The 21809-nt window shown below is 40.2% G+C and overlaps 1 non-coding gene across 1 annotated transcript; it reads right to left on the bottom strand.

Moving 5' to 3' along the window:
- Window positions 1–8700: 8700 nt before the first annotated feature.
- LOC148571373 (small nucleolar RNA R71) lies at window positions 8701–8808 on the bottom strand. The gene has a single exon (XR_015908235.1). It is a non-coding gene; the product is annotated as a small nucleolar RNA R71 (small nucleolar RNA).
- Window positions 8809–21809: the final 13001 nt, after the last annotated feature.

Genomic DNA, 21809 nt, shown 5'->3' with positions numbered 1-21809 from the left:
TTTTTTTTCGCAAGATTTGTGTTTTTCACTGCTTTTTCTTGCTTCAAGAATCAATTTTATAATTTTTCAGATTATCAATAACATTCCTCTTTTTTCATTATTCTTTCAAGAGCCAACAATTTTAACATTCATAAACAACAAATTCAAAAATATGCACGGTTCAAGTATTCATTCAGAAAACAAAAGGTATTGCCACCACATTAAAATAATTAAACTAATTTCAAGATAAAATTCGAAATTCACGTACTTCTTGTTCTTTTGCAAATAAAAACATTTTTCATTTAAGAAAGGTGAAGGATTCATAGGACATTCATAGCTTTAAGACATAGACACTAGACACTAATGATCATATAATAAAGACACAAACATAGAAAAAACATAAAGCATAGAATTTGAAAAACAAAAAAATAAGAACAAGGAAATTAAAGAACGGGTCCACCTTAGTGATGGTAGATAGTTCTTCTTCTTGAAGATCCCATGGAGTGCTTTAGCTCCTCAATATCTCTTCCTTGGCTTTGTTGCTCCTCTTTCATGGCCTTTTGGTCCTCTCTGATTTTATGGTGGATAATAGAGTGCTCTTGTTGAGGTCCATGAGTGGGCTCTCTTGTTTGCTCCATCCTCTTTCTAGTGATGGTTTTTTGAGATGAATCTCTCCATCTCTGATGACTCGGAGTTGGAAGAAACTGCCTTCCCTTTCTTTTCCCTAGAGGTTTCTCCGGCCTTAGGTGCCATTAGTGGTTATGGAAAGCAGAAAGCTGAACTTTTCCACACCAAACTTAAAAGCTTTGCTCGTCCTCGAGCAAAATAAGAAAGAAGGGAGTAGAAAAAGAATGATGCAATTAATTTTGAAAACTTATTACTGTATACAAGAAAAATTAAGAAGATTTGAAAAGAATCTGAAAAGATATGTAAGTTTTGAAAACGTTTTGGAAGGAATTGAAAAGGATTAAAAATAGAATTAAAAAAGAATTGGAAAGATTATTAATTTTTGAAAATAGAAATTGAAAGATGAAAGTTTAAAATATGTTTGATGCAAAAAATTATGAATTAAAACATGAAAAATTGAAAAAAATTGAATTGGAAACAAAATTACCTCCCTTATGTCATCCTGGCGTTAAACGCCTAGAATGCTATCTATTCTGGCGTTTAACGCCCACTTGACTGCCATTTTAGGCGTTTAATGCCCAGCTAGATACCCTGGCTGGCGTTAAATGCCAGGATTCCATCTTTACAGGGCGTTTTTCTGAACGCCCATAATGCTGCCATTTCTGGCGTTAAACGCCCATAATGCTGCCCATTCTGGCATTTAACGCCCAGAATGCTACCTGCATGGGCGTTAAACGCCCATTATGCTATCCTTACTGGCGTTTAAACACCAGTAAGCCTGTCCTCCAGGGTGTGCTGATTTTGATGCTATTTTTTATTCCACTTTAATTCTGCAGCTGGTTTTGTGACTCCACATGATCATCAACCTAAAGAAAACATAAAATAACAATGGAGAATGAAATGAAAAATTAATTATCATGGATCAATAAGATTGGGTTGCCTCCCAATAAGCGCTTCTTTACTGTCTTTAGCTGGACTTTTACTGAGTTTTTAATTTAGTCTCAGTTTTGAGCATTCTTGCTCAACATTGCCTGCAAGATAATATTTATGCTTACTGTACTCTTTGGGTATGAATCTCATAGCTTTATAGTTTACAATGTCTGCAAACCAAGGTACTTCCTGAATGGCAAAGAGTTACTCATCTGGGAAGGTTTCAGATATCTTAGTAGGAGGAGGGGACGCCTCTGCTACTGGTTCTATCCGGGACAGGTGATCAGCTACTTGGTTCTCTGTCCCCTTTCTTTCTCTTATTTCTGTATCAAACTTTTGCATAAGCAATACCCATCTTATGAGTCTGGGTTTTGAATCCTGCTTTGTGAGGAGATATTTTAGAGTAACATGGTTAGTGTACACAATCACTTTTGATCCCACTAAATAAGATCTGAACTTGTCAATGGCATAAACCACTACAAGCAACTCCTTTTCTGTGGTTGTGTAATTCTTCTGTGCGTCATTCAAGACACGGCTAGCATAGTAAATGACGTGCAGAAGCTTGTCATGCCTCTGTCCCAGTACTGCACCAATGGCATGGTCACTGGCATCACACATTAGTTCAAATGGTAATGTCCAGTCTGGTGCAGAAATGACTGGTGCTGTGACCAGCTTAGCTTTCAGGGTCTCAAATGCTTGCAGACACTCTGTGTCAAAGACAAATGGTGTGTCAGCAGCTAGCAGATTGCTCAGAGGTTTTGCAATTTTTGAAAAATCTTTTATAAACCTCCTATAGAATCCTGCATGCCCTAGAAAGCTTCTGATTGCCATAACATTGGCAGGTAGTGGTAATTTTTCAATTACCTCTACCTTAGCTTGATCCACCTCTATTTCCTTGATCGAAATTTTGTGCCCAAGGACAATTCCTTCAGTCACCATAAAGTGACATTTCTCCTAGTTTAAAACTAGGTTAGTCTCTTGGCACCTTTTCAGAACAAGTGCTAGATGGTCAAGTCAGGAGCTGAATGAGTCTCCAAATACTGAGAAGTCATCCATGAAGACTTCCAGAAATTTCTCTACCATATCAGAGAAGATAGAGAGCATGCACCTCTGAAAGGTTGCAGGTGCATTGCACAGACCAAATGGCATCCTTCTGTAGGCAAACACTCCAGATGGACATGTGAATGCTGTTTTCTCTTGGTTCTGAGGATCTACTGCAATTTGGTTGTAACCTAAATAGTCATCCAAAAAGCAGTAGTATTCATAGCCTGCTAGTCTCTCTAGCATCTGGTCTATGAATGGTAAAGGAAAATGATCCTTCCTGGTGGCTATATTGAGCCTTCTGTAGTCAATACATATACGCCACCCTGTAGCTGTTCTAGTAGGAACCAGTTCATTCTTTTCATTATGAACCACTGTCATTCCTCCCTTCTTGGGGATAACATGGACAGGGCTCACCCAGGGGCTATTAGAAATAGGATAAATAATCCCAGCCTCTAGTAACTTAGTGACCTCTTTCTGCACTACCTCCTTCATGGCGGGATTTAGCCGCCTCTGTGGTTGAACCACTGGCTTAGCATCATCCTCCAATATGATCTTGTGCATGCATCTAGCTGGACTAATGCCCTTAAGATCACTTAAGGACCACCCAAGAGCTATCTTGTGTGTCCTTAGCACCTGAATTAGTGCATTCTCTTCCTGTGGCTCTAAAGCAGAGCTTATGATCATGGGAAAAGTGTCATTTTCTCCCAGAAATGCATATTTCAAGGATGGTGGTAGTGGTTTGAGCTCGGGTTTAGGAGGTTTCTCCTCTTCCTGAGGAGTCTTCAGAGGTTCTTCTATTTTCTCTGGTTCCTCCATATCAGGCTGAACATCTTTAAAAATGTCCTCTAGCTCTGATTCGAGACTCTCAGTCATATTGACCTCTTCCACCAGGGAGTCAATAATATCAACACTCAAGCAGTCTTTTGATGTGTCTGGATGCTGCATAGCTTTGACAACATTCAACTTAAACTCATCCTCATTGACTCTCAAGGTTATCTCCCCTTTTTGGACGTCAATGAGGGTTCGTCCAGTTGCTAGGAAAGGTCTTCCTAGAATGAGAGTTTCACTCTTGTGCTCCTCCATTTCCAGCACTACAAAGTTAGTAGGGAAGGCAAATGGTCCAACCTTGACAATCATGTCCTCAATTACGCCTGATGGGATTTTAATGGAGCCATGAGCAAGTTGGAGGCATATCTGGGTTGGTTTAACTTCATCATTCAAACCAAGCTTTTTTATAGTGGATGCAGGTATTAGGTTGATACTTGCTCCAATATCACATAGAGCTGTCTTGGTACAATCATCCTCTAATGTGCATGGTATCATAAAGCTTCCGGGATCTTTAAGCTTCTCTAGTAAGCTTTTCAGAATGATTGCACTACATTCTTCAGTGAGGAAAACTTTTTCAGTTTCTCTCCAATCCTTCTTATGACTTAAGATATCTTTCATGAACTTAGCATAAGAGGGTATTTGCTCAAGTGCCTCTGCAAACGGAATCTTTATTTCAAGAGTCCAAAGATAGTCTGCAAAGCGGGCAAATTGTTTATCCTATTCCGCTTGGCGGAGTTCTGAGGATAAGGCATCTTGGCTTTGTATTCTTCAACGTTAGTTGCTGCAGGTTTATTTCCTGCCGAAATGGTTGGAGAAGCCTGCTTAAGGGGGTTGTTATCAGTACTTGCAGGTGTCTGATCCTTTATTGGTGTTTGAGTGCCAGAATTGGGTGCTTTTTGGGCGTTTAACGCCAGGTTGCCACCCTTTTCTGGCGTTTAAATGCCAGACTTGGCTATCCACTTGGTGTTCAACGCCAATTTCTTACCCTTTTCTGGCGTTTGAACGCCAGAATCCTTCCTCTTTGGGCTCTTACTGTCCTTAGAGGGATTTTGGGCAGTGGTTTGGTCATCCTCTGTCAGTTGTTCCCTTCTTGGCTTTCTACTGCCTTGAGTTGAGACATTCAATATCTTCCCACTCCTTAAATGAATAGCTTGGCACTCTTCTGTTATCTGTTTAGATAACTGCTGTCTTGTCTGATTCAATTGTGCTTCCATATTCTTGTTAGCCTTTTCAGTGTCTTATAGCATCTCGTAAAATTCTGCTAACTATTTTGTTATAAAAAGCAATTTCTAATTGAGTTCAGCAACTTGTTCTGGAGGACTAAGTTCAGTGGATACTGCTTTAGCCTCTTCTTTCATGGAGAACTCACTACTTAAGTACAGGTGCTGATTTCTAGCAACTGTATCAATGAGCTCTTGAGCCTCTTCAATTGTCTTCCTCATGTATATAGATCCACCAGCTGAGTGGTCTAGAGACATCTGGGCCTTTTCTGTAAGCCCATAGTAAAAGATGTCTAACTGCACCCATTCTGAAAAATATTTCAGAGGGACATTTCCTTAGCATCCCTCTATACCTCTCCGAGACATTATAAAGAAATTCATTATCCTCTTGTTTAAAGCTTTGGATGTCTACCCTTAGCTGTGTCATCCTTTTTGGAGGGAAATATTGATTCAGGAATTTGTCTGATAATTGTTTCCATGTTCTTATGCTTGTTGTTGGTTGGTTATTTAACCACCTCTTAGCTTGATCTTTTACAGCAAATGAAAACAGTAATAATCTGTAGACATCCTGATCCACTTCCTTATCACGTACTGTGTCAGCAATTTGTAAGAACTGTGCCAGAAACTCAGTAGGTTCTTCCTGAGGAAGACCAGAATACCGGCAATTTTGCTGCACCATGATAATAAGTTAAGGGTTTAGGTCAAAATGGCTGGCTTTGATGGGGGTATACAGATACTACTCCCATAGAAAGTATTAGTGGGGTTAGCATAGGACCTCAGAGTCCTTCTGGACTGTTCAATTCCACTTAGGTCCATGATGGAGAAAGGGAGATGGTGTCGATTGTAAAATAGAAATAAAGTAAAGGAAAATCAAAATGTTTTTGTTTTTATTTTATTTAATTAAGGATAACCGAATTCAAAAGAAAAGAAAATAAAATAAAATAATTGGAACTAGAAAATAAGTTTTTGAAAACTAAAAGAAAATAAAATAAAATAGATTAAAAAAATTCAAATACTAAAATGGCTAATTAATTAAAAAAAAATTTGAAAAATTTTGGATATAATTTTCGAAAATTGGAGAGAGAGAAAGTGGTTAGGGAGTTTTGAAAAAGATATGTCTTAAAATTAAAGATACTTGTAAAAAAAATAAATAAATAAAAGAGAATATTTGAAAAAAAAGATATGATTTTTTTTTGAAAGAAATCTGAATTTTTAAAAGTAAAAATTGAAAATTCAATTAAAATAAAGGGAAAAGATATTTTGAATTTAATGAGGAAAGAGAAAAACAATAAAAAGACACTAAACTTAGAATTTTTAGATCAAAACAAAGAAAACAAACAATAAAACTTTGAATGTCAAGATGAACACCAAGAACACTTTGAAGATCAAGATGAACACCAAGAACAAATTTTGAAAATTTTTAAGGAAATAAGGACACAAAAGACACCAAACTTAAAAATTTTTATATTTTGGACACTAATAATTCGAAAATGCACAAGAAAAACAAGGAAAGACACAAAACAAGAAAGACTAAAGATCAAACAAGGAAAATAAACAAAAACAACTTGAAAATCAATAAAGAACTAAGAACATGTAATTCGAAAAATTGAAAGAAAAATAAAAATATGCAATTGACACCAAACTTAAAACATGAAACTAAACTCAATTATTAGTTTATTGGTTTTTAATTATTTATTAAAAATTTTCGAAAACAATCTAGAAAAAGGAAATAAGGATTTAAATTTTTTTTTAACAAAAACAATAATAAAAGACTCAAATTTAGTGACTCTAAACCAAAAAGATAAACTTTTCCTAATCTAAGCAACAAAATAAACCGTCAGTTGTCCAACCTTGAATAATCCCCGGCAACGCCGCCAAAAACTTGGTGCACAAAATTGTGATTACACTTTTCACAACTCCGCACAACTAACCAACAAGTGCACTGGGTCGTCCAAGTAATACCTTACGTGAGTAAGGGTAAATCCCACGGAGATTGTCGGCTTGAAGCAAGTTATGGTTATTTTGTAAATCTTAGTCAGGAGATTAATGATAATAGTGGTTATATTTATGAAAATAAATAACATGAAATAAACAGTACTTGTGATTCAGTAATGGGGAACAGGCTGAGGTTCCGGAGATGCTCTGTCGTCTGAATCTCTGCTTTCCTACTATCTTCTTCTCCAAACACGCATGGCTTCCTTCAATGGCAAGCTGTATGATCCTCTCGGATGAAAAGAAATCCATATGAGCTGTCATTGCACGGCTAATCATCTGTCGGTTCCCGCTAGCGTCGGAATAGGACCATTGTCCTTTTGCACATTGTCACTATGCCCAACATTCGCAAGTTTGAAGTTCATTACAGTCATCACCACAGACAAGGTTTAGACTTTCTGGATCCCAGGAATGCTGCCAATTGGTTCTAGCCTATACCACGAAGGTTCTAACCTCCGGACTCGGTCCGTGGATTAGAAACCCAAGAGATACGCACTCAAGCTGTCGCCCAATGACTACGATGAGCTCAGATAGAACGGGAGTGGTTGTCAGGCACGCGTTCATAGGTTGAGGATAATGATGAATGTCACGGAGCATCATATTCTCTATATTGAAGTACGAGTGAGTATCTTAGAACAGAATCAAGCGTGATTGAATAGAAAACATTAGTAATTGCATTAATCCATTGAAACACAGCAGAGCCCCTCACCCCCACCTATGGGGTTTAGAGACTCATGCCGTCAAAGGTACAATATGAAATGTAAAAAATGTCATGAGGTGCAAAATGAATCTCTAAAAGTAGTTTTTATACTAGACTAGTAACTTAGGTTTACAGAAAGTGAATAACTAAGTGCAGATAGTGCAGAAATCCACTTCTGGGACCCACTTGGTGCGTGCCTGGGCTGAGCTTTCAAGCTTTCACGTTCATATACCCAAAGTTGGCGTTAAACGCCACCCTGAGTGCCAGAATGGGCGTTTAACACCGAAAAAGGTGCCAGTTCTGGCGTTTTACGCCATAAAGTTTTAGGCTGACTTTAGATGCCAGTTTGGGCCATCAAATCTCAGGCAAAGTATAGACTATTATATATTGCTGGAAAGCCTAGGATGTCTAATTTCCAACGCAATTAAGATCGTGCTAATTGGACTTCTATGGCTCGAGAAAATCCATTTCGAGTGTAGGAGGGTCAGAATCCAATAGCATCTGCAGTCCTTTTTCAGCCTCTGAATCAGATTTTTGCTCAGGTCCCTCAATTTCAGCCAGAAAATACCTGAAATTACAGAAAAACACTCAAATTTATAGTAAATTCTAGAAATGTGATTTTTTAATAAAAACTAATAAAAATATAATAAAAAGTGAATAAAACAAACTAAAAACTATGTAAAAATAATGCCAAAAAGGGTATAAATTATCAGCTCATCAGTACATATTTTTAATTTTCGTGTATTTTATTTTATTTTATTACCATGAGCTGTATGTTTCTTTCATTGAATGATGCATTAGTTGCCTGATCCGAGCTTAGCCGCATTTTATCCTGAAATTGAAAGAACTCTTTCAAGTATTAGGCGAGCTCGGCGTAGGCTAGCCTCTGAGTGTGGTGAACTGGTTACTACCAATTCACCAATCTCTTCTGACGGCAAAACTGAAGCACCATCTGAGGAAGAAACAAGCTCCTTTTCTACTAATTCGGTTAATTTACGTGCAGGTAATATGGCAGAGCCTAGGAGGATTACTCTCTAGGAAGCTGGAGCCCCAGACTTTACTCTGCAACCGTATCAAGTGCGTCACCTAAATCTGGCTGCAGATTTTGAATTGAAGACCGTGCTAATCAACTTAATGCCCAAGTTCCATGGCTTACCTGCTCAGGAGCCTATCAAGCACCTCAGGGATTTTCAGATAGCCTATTCTACTGTTAGGCGTCATGGTGCAGATGAAACTTCTATTCTGCTAACCGCCTTCCCGTTTTCTCTTGAGGGAAATGCGAGGGAGTGGTACTACACTCAATCTGAAGCGACCGTTACTAACTAGGATACGCTCAGGATAGAATTCTTGGAAAAATACTTTCCAGCTGAAGTTACAGATAGACTAAGGAAAGAGATCTCTTGCATTATTCAAGGCGAATCAGAGACTCTTTATGAGTATTGGGAGCGCTTCAAGAATCTTCTGGACGCATGCCCCCATCACATGATTGACAAGTTGGTGTTGATCAGCTACTTCACTCAAGGCATGAAGCCTCGGGATAAGACCACATTGGATGGTGCAAGTAATGGTTCTCTGAAAAAGTACAAGAATGCAGATGAAGTATGGCAACTGATCAGCGACCTAGGTGAGTCCACTCGGAATCACAGGCACAGGAACAACCACCCCAAGGCTGTTTGATAAACCATTATTTTATGGTTTATATTGTGTTTAATTGTGTGGTTTTATCAAGTCTTTATCCACTTATTCATATGATTAGCATGTATTTACAATTCCTTCCCAAAATTACTCCATGGTTGAAAACTTGCTTCCTAGAGACTTTTAATTATGTATTTTAATTCTCCTTTATTCTATTCGATGCCATGATCCCTGTCTTAAGTGTTTCAGGCTTTATAGGACATGAATGACTTGGAGATTGGAGAGGAGGCTTGCAAAAATGGAAGGAACACAAGAAATTAAGGGGATGACCAGCGAGAAGTGACGCGGACGCATGGCTCACGCGACCGCGTAAAATGGAGAAATCGTAGTGACTGCTCGCGTGCCTGACGCGAACGCATGGATTGGAAACTGTACGAGTAACGCGAATGCGTTGATGACACGCACGCGTGGCAAGGCAAAACGCTGGATGACGCGAACGCGTGGATGACGCGATCGCGTGACGTGTGCGATCTGCAGAATTTGCAGAATTCGCTGGGGGCGATTTTGGGCCATGTTTTGACCCATTTTTTGGCCCAGAAAAGTAGATTAGAGCCAGGGAACATGCAGAGACCAATGGGGACAACTGATTCCACATAATTTTCTAGTTTTTAGATCTGATTTTACTTCTCCTCTAGGTTTTCTCTCTACACATTCATAGTTCTTAGGATTTTGTTTTAATTACTTTTTGGATTGGGATATTGAGAAGAGTTATTACCTTCGCCAAGACTTCATCATTCTAGTTTGTTTTCCTTACTTGTCACTTACTCTTTCATATCCTTAATTTGTTCAGAATTACTATTGGATTATTTTTAGAATTTATTAATACAAGAACTATTTTTATTTTTAATTGGTCTCTTTGATTACTATTATTTATCATGTCTTTCTTTATTTCCCTTTCCTATTTTGTGAAGTTTACATTCATAATGAGCGAGTAGTTCCCTAACTTGATTGGGAGTTGATTGAAAGGAGAACCTTGTGTTGGAATGCTAAAAAGTAAAAATTGTAATTGGGTTTATTGTTGGATGGCTCTCTAGTAACTGACACTAATCCTTCCCAAGGGAGAGGATTAGAACTTGTGATCAGAAGTAAACTTCCAACTTGCTTGACTTTCCTCTACCTAGTAAAGGATAACTGAGCAGAACAACTTTCAATTATCAATTAATCTTGGGAGGACTCCAACAAGGATAGAACTTCAGATCAATCTACTCCCGGTCAAGATTTTTATTTAAATTACATAAATTCTCTAATTTAATTTCATGTTATCAAACTCAAAACCAATTTGGAAAACATCTGATTAATAGAACAGCACACCTTTCTGCAACTCGTTGGGAGACGACCTGGGATTCATACTCCCAGTATTTTAATTCTAATTTTGTAACAACCCTTTTAAATTGATAAGCGAATTTTTTTGGTTAAGAACTGTACTTGCAACGTATCTCTTATATTAATTTCTTAATCCGCCAATTTCCGCCATGTCACTGTTGCAGAGGTTTCTTTTAGTAGTGAGACTACTGCCTTCACACAGGCTATATGTGACATGACCAACCTACTGAAGCAGATACAGCTAAATCAACAATAACATCAGCCTCCCTCATCACAACAAAGTCAACAGTTGGTTCCTCAAAGAATATGCGGAATATGTGCTGATTACACTCATTACACTGATGAGTGTCCGCAGCTCCAACAAGAAGACAACAATATGGCAGCTACTCATAATTTCTATGACCGCCCGAATCAAGGATACAATCAACAAGGTGACAATTACAGCCAAGGTGGAAACCACAATCAAGGTTGGCAAGACAACTCCAACCAGGGATGGAGAGATAATTCCAAACAAGGATGGATGGACAACTACAACAGAGGAGGCAGAGACAACAATAGAAATTAGAGGTGGAACAACAACAAGAGACAGCAGAATCAAAACCAGCCTTACAAAGCACCTCACCAAAGGCAGTCCCAAGCGCCTCAGAACAACCAACAGCAGGTCCCTCAAATCACTTACCCATCTTCCTCTCCCAATGACAAGTTGCTTCACTCTCTTGCACAAAGACAAACGACCATGGAAAACACACTTACTGGTCTGACTTCTGCTATACAAGCTCTCATCTCTCAGATGGGATCGTCGAGTACCTCCAACACTCAACCTTCAAGCTCCAGTACAATTCCTTCTCAACCTATACCCAACCCCAAGGGTGGAATCAATGCCATTACTTTAAGGTCCGGAACCACACTACAGGAGAGGAATCATGAGGAGCCAAGCTCAGAGGAAAACATACAAGTTGAAGGCGTTGTGGAGGTAGATGATGCTTAAAAAGAGGATGTAGTACAAGACTTGGTTGAAGAAGAAGCAGCTCAGCCAAGGAATGGTGCACCGAGGGACGCAGAAGCTGCAAGTGGCACCATTCCTATCCCATTTCCACATCTAGCTAGGAAGTCCAGAAAGCAGATGGAACTAGACCCTAAAATGGTAGACATATTCAAAAAGGTTGAGGTAACCATTCTACTTTTTGATGCCATTCAGCAAGTACCTAAATATGCTAAATTTCTAAAGGATTTGTGCATGCATAAAGATAAATTACAGAATTTAGAAACTATTCCTCTAGGTAGTTCTATTTTTGCATTGGTAGGTAATATACCTGAAAAATGTAGTGACCCAGGTCCATGCATGGTTACTATTACTATAGATGGTGTGAAATTTCCTGAATGTATGTGTGATTTAGGAGCATGTGTTAGTATAATGCCATTATCTGTATATGATGCTTTGAGGCTCCCTCCCTTAAAAAGGTCGGCAGCTCATTTTGTTTTAGCAGATAAAAGTATTATCTCTGTCGTTGGAATTGCTGAGGACGTGTTGGTGAGCATTAAGGGGCTCACATTTCCAATTGACTTCTATATTTTGGAAATGCCCCTAATGACTCAGGAAGACCATCATCTATCCTACTTGGAAGGCCATTCCTGAAGACTTCAAAATTCAAGCTGGATGCCTTCTCAGGAACTTATTCTTTTGAGATAGATGGCAGAGCAGTGAGCTTCAATCTAGATGAAGCTATGAAGCATCCTCCTGAAGATCATTCCATCTTCCAGTGCGACATCATTGATGAGACAGTAGTTGCAATTCACCAGGAGGAAGTAGAAGAGAGGCATATGGAGCAAGATGCAAGTGTGGGGACACCCCCCGGACAAGATGAAGACACGTTACAACTATCAATGGTTCCAGACGATCAAGTGCCTAACCATGAGCAGAAATTGGAATTAAAGCCCCTTCCACCCCACCTCAAGTATGCTTACCTTGAGGATAATCAGAAGCTCCCAGTTATCATTGCAAGGGAACTCACTTCCCAACAGGAGGAGCAACTACTCAGTGTGCTGAGAAGACACAAGAAAGCAATTGGGTAGAGCTTGGCAGATATAGTAGGCATCAGCCCTCAAGTTTGTGAGCATAGAATATTTTTAGAAGAGGGAGCAAGACCTGTCCGTCAACCCCAAAGAAGACTGAATCCCACCATCTTAGAAGTTGTCAAGAAAGAAGTGACCAGGATACTTGAAGTAGATATCATTTACCCCATCTCAGATAGTGAATGGGTCAGTCCAGTACAAGTGGTACCCAAGAAGTCTGGAGTCACACCAGTAAAGAATGAGCATGGAGAGCTCCTGACAACTAGAGTGCAGAATTCATGGAGAGTTTGCATTGATTACAGGCGTTTCAACCAAGCTACTCGCAAGGATCATTACCCCTTACCATTTATTTATCATATGCTTGATCGCCTATCAGGTAAATCACATTACTGCTTTTTAGATGGTTATACAGGCTATTTTCAAATTCATATAGCTCTTGAAGATCAGGTGAAGACTACTTTTACATGTTCCTTTGGAACATATGCATACAAGTGGATGCCTTTTAGCTTATATAATGCACCGGCTACTTTCCAAAGATTCATGATGAGTATCTTCTCAGATCTTATTGAGAAATGTATATAAGTTTTCATGGATGATTTCAGCGTATATGGTGATTCATTTAGCCTTTGCTTGGATAGTTTAGCTCGAGTATTAGACAGGTGTGTTAGTTCAAACCTTGTATTAAATTTTGAAAAATGTCACTTTATGGTAAAACAAGGTATTGTACTAGGACATGTTGTTTCTAATACTGGTATTTCTGTTGATCCAGCAAAGGTAGATGTCATTTCTAGTTTACCTTACCCTCCTCCGTGAGGAAAGTCTGTCGTTCATGGGCCATGCAGGTTTCTACAGGAGATTTATCAAGGACTTCAGTAAGGTAGCATTGCCTTTATCCAGACTGCTGCAGAAAGATGTTGAGTTCGAGTTGAGTAAGGAATGCATTTGATCAGCTAAAGATCGCCTTAACTCAAGCTCCGATTGTGAGAGGACCAGACTGGAGCCAGCCATTTGAGATTATGTGTGATGCCTCCAACCATGCAGTAGGAGTGGCACTGGCTCAGCGTGAAGGTAAGGATCCTTTCGTAATTGCTTATGCTTCTAAGACCCTAGATGCTGCTCAGTCAAACTACACTACCACTGAAAAAGAGCTTTTGGCTATTTCTTTTGCTCTGGATAAATTCCGAGCCTATTTACTTAGTACTAAGGTGGTAGTGTACTCAGACCATGCAGCTCTAAAATATTTATTAGCAAAAAGGGAGTCCAAACCAAGGTTAATACGTTGGATACTGTTGCTACAAGAATTTGATTTAGAAATTAAGGATAGGAGTGGTAACCAGAATTTAGTGGCAGACCACTTGAGTCGCCTTGAGCACATTAAGACTGACTCAACTCCTATCAATGATGCTTTTCCATTTGATAGATTGCACACAGTATCTGAAGTAGTTCCTTGGTATGCACCTGTAGCTAATTATCTAGTTAGCCATACTTTCCCTCCTAATTTTACTAAGCATCAAAGAGACAAGCTAAAAAGCGAGTCTAAATATTATATATGGGATGACCCATATTTATGGAGGTGTGGTACTGACCAGGTAATTAGAAGTTGTGTGCCCCAATCAGAATTTCAGTCCATTTTAGAGGCCTGCCACTCTTCTGAGAGTGGAGGACATTTTGGCCCTCAAAGAACAGCTAGAAAAATTATGGATGAGATTCTGGTAGCCTACTCTTTTTAAAGATACTACTACCTTCTGTAAATCTTGTCCCCCATGCCAAAGGTTTGGTAATATATCCAAGAGGGATGAGATACCCCAACAAATTATGCTTTTCTGTGAAATTTTTTATGTTTGGGGCATTGACTTCATGGGTCCATTTCCAAACTCTAGTGGTTACCTTTATATACTGTTAGCTGTAGATTATGTTTCTAAATGGGTGGAAGCAATTCCTACCCGCACTGATGATGCTAACACTGTTATCTCCTTTGTTAGAAACCATATTATCTGTTCCTTTGGATCACCACGAGAAATCGTGAGTGATCAAGGCACTCACTTTTGTAACAGGAGACTAGCAGGACTACTGAAGAAGCATGGGATCGTTCATAAAGTGGCACCAGCTTACCATCCCCAGACCAATGGACAAGCAGAAGTGTCTAACAGAGAAATAAAGCACATTCTGGAGAAGATAGTGAAACTTCATAGGAAGGACTGGAGCACCAGACTTGTTGATGCGCTCTAGGCGTATCGGACAGCGTACAAGACACCCATTGGGATGAATCCCTTCTGCTTAGTGTACAGAAAGGCTTGCCACCTTCCAGTAGAGGTGGAACACAAGGTTTTCTGGGTTGTGCAGGAATGCAACATGGGATTTGAGAAAGCTGGTGCTGAAAGGAAGCTGCAACTGGCAGAACTGGAGACCCTTCGACTCGAAGCTTATGATAACTCCAGATTATACAAAGAGAAGGTGAAGGCTGTGCATGACAAGCATATCAAAAGAAGAGATTTCAGACATGGAGATCTGGTTCTTCTCTATAACTCCAGGCTGAGACTCATGCCAGGCAAGCTGAGATCCAGATGGGAAGGTCCCTATAGAATGGAGAATGCAGAGCCCTATGGAGTCTTCCACCTGAGTCATCCTTCAAGTTCCAATTTCATCAAGGTCAATGGACATCGCTTAAAGCTTTATCATGGTGAGAAGATGAAGGAACACAAAGAGCTAGAGGTCTTCCTATTGGAAGATCCACCAACAGAAACAGATTGAGCTTGTGGACCGTCCAACTTAAGGACGTTAAAGCAAAGTGCTGGGTGGGAGACAACCCACCATGGTATGATCGTTCTTTTCTCTCTTCTTAGTTTCAATTAGTGACTCTTCTCATGATTTCTGCAAATAGTCTGCATCTACATCTGCATTCTGCATAAAAAAAGGAGAAAGTGGCAGAAAGTTGCGTGGGAGCAATGCAAAAAGTGTGCCAATCGCACAAGCATCACCATGCGCACGCGTCCCTCACGCGTGCGCGTCACTTGATTATTTGGCACCTCACGCGTACGCGTCACTGACGCGCACGCGTGACCTAGGAAATCGATGTAAAAAGGTGTCAGGCCGAAAGTTGTTATGGCCTGGTGCGGGAACTGTGCCCAAGGCACTAAGTCACTCACGCATACGCGTCCTTGATGCGTGCGCGTCATTTTCAAATTCTGCACACTCATTGACGCGCACGCGTCGTATACCATTTTGGCACACACCCCAAGACAAACAGAGTGTTGTGCGTGCGCAAGGCTGCCTTCGCGCGAGTAGCACAAACACGGTCACGCATATGCGTGACCGACGCCTACGCGTCGCCTCCCTATTTGCGCGACCCACGCGTACGCGTGGAGTACGCGTGCGCGTCACTCGCGCAACACCACCAGATCCCTGCGCCGCCACTTTTCTTATCTTTTCTTTTCCAATCCTAATTTCTTTCTTCTTTCTTCTTTCTTTCTCTTCTTTCTTCTTTATTCTACATCCTTTTTCTCCTTCTTCTTTCCTTACTCTTTTCTTCTTCTTCCCCCTTCCATCATATTTTCTTCACCTCACATTCTCCATTACCTCTCTTTGTCACCTTCTTCTCAAGGTTCTTTCTCTCTATTTTCTTTCTTTTCTCCTTATTATTTATTTTTTTTGCATTATTTTACTTGGTGTTAGAAATCTAATTGGGTGATTATTTTCTTCCATAATTGCTTGTGGATTATTAAGGAGTTGTTTGATAAATATCACTAATTATTTTTGGGTTGCTTGCACATTCAAATTTAATACTTTCAATAACATATTTACCATGCATACTAAGTGTTTGTGAAAAAGCCCGTATGGCATTGTGCATTTTTAATTATTCTATCCTTCTACTCTAATGCCTGTTTTTCAGAAAACCCTTTCAGTATTTTATTAATTGAATATAATTGTCAATACAAACGTGATTGTTAGTTTCTTACGAGTGATAATACATTTTAACTATTGATGCTTGATCTATGCTACTCATGCCTTTGCTGGCATGCCAATAAACATCTTGCATCTACTTGCCATACTATGCACTTGCTATATTTCCATTGATGAACTGATCACATGTAGTCGCGACCATGTGTTAATGACATCTTTCTTTACCTTGGCATTGATTATCACTTGTAATGTCCTCCTCCTTGCTTTAACACTTGGCTTTACACGTTACTTTCTTTTTCCCTTTTCAGGATGGCCACCAAGAAGCGTAAAGAGAAAGCTGCTCCCAAACCACCGGCAAGGAGAGGAACAAAAAGAGCGCTATCTGCAGAACCATCCTCAGCATCAGTCAAGCCATCCACAAAGCGAGTCAAGAGGATCATCAAGGTCGATGAAACAGAGAAAGATTTTCCAGCAAGGGACACTGCGCGGTTCACTAACCGCAACTGTGAGCAGATGTTCCCCATCATGGCTGAGCGGAATTACAACAATGAACACCTACTCATCCTTCCTACCCACATTATTTAGTTGGTAGAGCCCCGCATTGAGCGCAGATAATGGAGATTCTTACGAAAACAGCCACGGCAGGTTAACCTTTCACATGCCAACCCTGTAGTCTGTCTATGTCTGTCAGAAGCAAGTCTCTATCTCTGAAGGGGCCATTCAGCAAGCATTGGATCTCTCCCCTGCTCCAGAAGGATTGGACGCATACCAAGAAGCCTCTGCCAAATGCCAAACATACCAATTCAACTAGGATGACGTCCTCTGAGTTATCGCACAACCTGGCAGCAGATGGATCTATGGATACCATCGATCCCGACCTAAGGGCATATTGGCTTCAGCACTTACATTGGAGGCTCGAGTGTGGGCACAGATTATGTCCCACTACGTCTTTTCGAGTACTCACGAGTCCTCCTTCACTGCAGATATGGCTGTTCTTCTCTGGTGTATCTGATAAACCACTATTTTATGGTTTATCTTGTGCTCAATTGAGTGGTTTTTATCAACACTTTACCCACTTATTCATACTATTTGCATGGTTTTACATTTGCCTTCCTAATTATGTGCTATGATTGAAAACATGCTTCTTTGATCTTATATTTGCTTATTATTAACCCTCTCTTATTACCATTAGATGCCTTGATATGTGTGTTAAGTGATTTCAGAGATTACAGGGCAGGAATGGCTCAGAGGATGAAAAGGAAGCATGCAAAAGTGGAAGGAATACAAGAAGTTGGAGAAATTGCTAAGCTGTCCAGCCTGACCTCTTTGCACTCAAACGGCTATAACTTTAGCTACAAAGGTCCAAATGACACAGTTCTAGTTGCGTTGGAAAGCTAACGTCCGGGGCTTCAATTTGATATATAATATGTTATAGTTTCCCTGACGCTAGATGACGCGACCGCGTGATCCATGCGGCCGCGTCGCAGTGACGGAAATCCAGCGTGGCAAAATTCGAAACCAGCGAATTCTGGACTGTTTCTGACCCAGTTTGCGGCCCAGAAAACACAAATTAGAGGATATAAAGTGGGGGACTGCATCCATTCATAAAGAGGCTCTCATAATTCATAATTTTAGGAGTAGATGTAGTTTTTAGAGAAAGAGGTTCTCTCCTCTCTCTTAGGATTAGGATTTAGGATTTCTCTTAGTTTTAGAGTGACTCTCAATCCCAGGTTCAATGTTCTTTTATTTCTTTTCTCAATTTTGTTTATGACTCTCTATGTTTAGATTGATTTTCTATTTAATATATTTTTGAGGTATTTTAGACTTATGATTGCTCTTTTTTATTATATAAATAATTTGGATTTTTCTCTTTTGGCTTTGGTTGAGGCCTTGGTAACTCTTGAGTTATCAAACTCATTGTTGATTGAAAATTAGAATTAATTTGTCCACTTAACTTACCTTCATAGTTAGAGGTTAATAAGGTGGGGAAAGAATCCAATTCTCATCACAATTGATAAGGATAACTAGGATAGGACCTCCAGTTCTCCATACCTTGCCAAGAGATTTTATTATTGTTAATTTATTTTACTTGTCATTTAAATATACCTGTGCACATTGCCCAAACTCCAAATTTCTCAAACCCCCAAAATTACAATCTCCATAAACAATAATAAGAACATACCTCCCTGCAATTCCTTGAGAAGACGACCTGAGGTTTGAATACTCGGTTATCAATTTCAAAGGGGTTTGTTACTTGTGACACCCAAAACGTTTGTATGAAAGGACTTTTGAAGGTTTAGAGACTATACTTGCAACGAGGATTTATCCGCAAATTTCTAGACCACGCAAAAGTTCTCTTATCAGTATCCTTACAGACCAGCCTCTCAACTTACCAAGACACCTCCGGCACACCATGGGACACGTACAGATTGCGGGCAACCTATCCTTTCCCGCCTTGGTTTCAGATCTAGTCTCGGCAGTCGGAGTCTTCTGCAGAGCTGGGGACACTAGAACCATACTTTCGTGGGATGATCAGATTGTCCCCAACGGGAAATACATCAGACCTCCAACAGCCACTATCAGTTAGACCACAGACCCGGCTGGAGATATTCCTTCTCCTTCCATATCACAAGCACCTTCAACAAATCAGCTGCTCCTATAGATACTTCAGAGGTTGGACCGGTAGGCAAAGCGAATAGAGTGCCGTAAAAAGCGCTAATTTACATAGCTCAAGGAGCTGATTATTAGCAACCACCCACCTGAAGAAGAACCAGACACTCCAGACTCCACCTCACCTACCAGCACCGGGAGCCATGACTGATAGCACCGAGGAGATGCTGTTACAAGCCCCCCTTTGTTCCTAACTGATAGCACCGAGGACGGTGCCAAGCTTTAAGTGTGGGGAGGTCGGTCAGTACCTGATTTCCGGTGGTAATCTCTCTCTTAACACCAACATTTTAGATTTTCTTTTGTTAGATAGAATAGATTGCATGATAATAATTGTTTGCATGTATGTTCGCTTGGTTAAAGTAATAAATTTCTTTTCAGGACTCTATTTTATAATATTTCACTAATTTAAATTAAAACTTTTTTTGTTAAACTTGTTTGAAGACTATAAATTGGAACATGAATCATAGCTAAGAACACACAACCCAGTGAGATTTTTGAGCCTAATTGTATGGTTACATCATCTAACCATGATATTTTATTCTTGTGTGTTTTCTTTTCTATAATTGTAATCTTTACTTTGTTCTTTTCTATATGTCCAATATTTAGTGTTGTTACGATGGGTAACTAGAGATTAATGGGCTGGACTTGCTGGGCTAGCCCTATCGTCTGAGGGAGGAAGCCTACGAGCAGGCTGGCCTTTAGGAGCCTCCTTCCGACTTGTAAGTGAGAATGAATGGGGGGCGGTACCTGCAAAGACACTCTGATGCTTAAGTCAGCAAGGGTCTAAGCAAGTTTAGAGAGTATTGGAACTTAGTGATACCTGAGGGGTGTCAGTGAATTTATAGTGGTGAAATAATGACCACTGCTGAAGTAGTTTCACCTTTTAAGGAGGATAACTGCCCCTTTATCTTAGGGAAGTTGGGATATGGCTCTTGGAAGTGGGTTGAGAGATTTTAGGGGCAGTTACTTATTTGAGTGTTATCTGCCAACTAATCTTTGTTCCCGACTTCTTTGGACCAAGTCGTTACTGAGACCGACTTCTTTAAGAGAAGGTCGGTGACGAGTGAAAGCCAATATTTGGATTGGGTTTCTTATTTGGGCCTTAGTGTTTGGGCTAGGGTATGAACAGTGCCCCTACTCGAGTCCAAATTCTTTGTAAGTTGGGCTCGAGTATGCAGCTCGGGACTCTAACCGATGTGTTGAGGAACCGACGTGGTTTTCAGGAACCGACGTGATTTAAGTTTTTCAACCGTCGCGTCTAATCAAACGTTGCGTCTCTTCGGGGGTTTGAGCATTTACGCGCGGGGAGCAATTACATTGGTAACGGTGCACCTCTTAAATGGTTACGTCATTTTACCTTTATACCCTTAACGCGTTTATAAATACTTTTCCCTCTCTTCCCTTGTTTCATTTCTGAAAATTTTCTCACTCACACACTCTGTTTTGGAGAAAGCTTCGTTTTTCCCTGGTCAACTACTGCTATACCTGTTACTTTGGAAGTAAAGGTCAGTTCTTTTTTCTTTTCCTCTTTTAAAAATACTTTTATTTGCGTGTTTTTTATTAGAGTGTTGACCGTAGTTCTAGCGATTCTGATGATTTAAAAAACTCACCTCAAACACTCAGAGACCCTATTTTGATTCTTTTCTTTCTCTTTGTACGATTTGCCACCCTTTCTTTTTTTAAAAAGATGTCTACCCTAGAGTCTCTTTCATCATGGGTTGATGGCACTGTTCTAGGGGAGAGCCCTCTGGTAGATGCCGATTATATTACTGATTTGCGTACCCATCACAGAATCTGCGTTCTTGATGAGGATGAGCCGAAGTACGAACTGGTTGCCCCGGGTCCGGAAGGCTGGGTGTATTTTGGGAGAGCGTATGACGCAGACCCTCACTTTTTCTTTATGTATGAAAGCCTGTTCACCTGTTTGGGCATTTTTCTTCCTTTTTCCGACTTCGAGATAGCCGTTTTATCTCATTGTCGTGTTGCCCCTACCCAACTTCATCCCAACTCTTGGGATTTTCTGAAAATTTATCAATTTATCAGCCATGCACTAGATTTTCCGACCTCTTTGAAGATTTTCTTTTTCCTCTTTCATATGACCAAGCCCTTCAGCGGGCAAAATAACAAGCAGTAGTGGGCGTCTTTCCGGGCTATACAAGGCCGGAGAGTCTTTACCCTCTTTGTTGAATCCTTTCATGATTTCAAAAACTTCTTTTTTAAAGTTCGAGCTGTAGAGGGTCACCACCCCTTTTTCTTGGATCAAAATTTGTCTCCTCACTTTCCCCTGTACTGGTTAGAGGCCTCTCCAGTGGAAAAATATAGTTTGGATGCCCTGGATGAGGTGGAGGCAGCCATTGTGAGATTTTTCATGAAATATGGGGGAGAGTTCCATATCTTGACACAAAGAGGTTCCTCCAGGTGTCTCCGACCTTTGTGCAGCCCCAGATAGGTAGCCCACCATTTTTTGTTTGTTTTTATTGTTGTTTTCTGACCTGATTAATATCCGAGTTGTTTGTTCTGACTTGTATGCTGACTCTTCTATTTCCTAATGTTTTTATTGCAGAAATGGCGAAGAAGAATTCTAGAGAGTCCTGTCAAAGAGTTCAGCAGGCCAAATCGAGGTCTCGCGCGAGGGTTGGTGCTGTCAGGGCTGCTGGCCCTCCCCCTCCTCCTCCCCTTCCTCCTTCTTCTCACAACTTGGGGACCCCCTCCAAACCTATTGTTATATCCTCTTTAGCCTCTTCTCTTCCATCCCCTCCACCTCGATCTTCCCCTGAGCTAGAGAAGAAAAAGCACAAGACTTTAGAGTCTGGCTCTTCTTTTGAGGG

Source organism: Arachis ipaensis, chromosome B3 (assembly GCF_059453495.1).
Source record: "Arachis ipaensis isolate K30076 ecotype BB chromosome B3, ASM5945349v1, whole genome shotgun sequence".
In the NCBI taxonomy this organism is placed as follows: Eukaryota; Viridiplantae; Streptophyta; class Magnoliopsida; order Fabales; family Fabaceae; genus Arachis; species Arachis ipaensis.
This window is presented reverse-complemented; position numbering and strand designations above follow the sequence as displayed.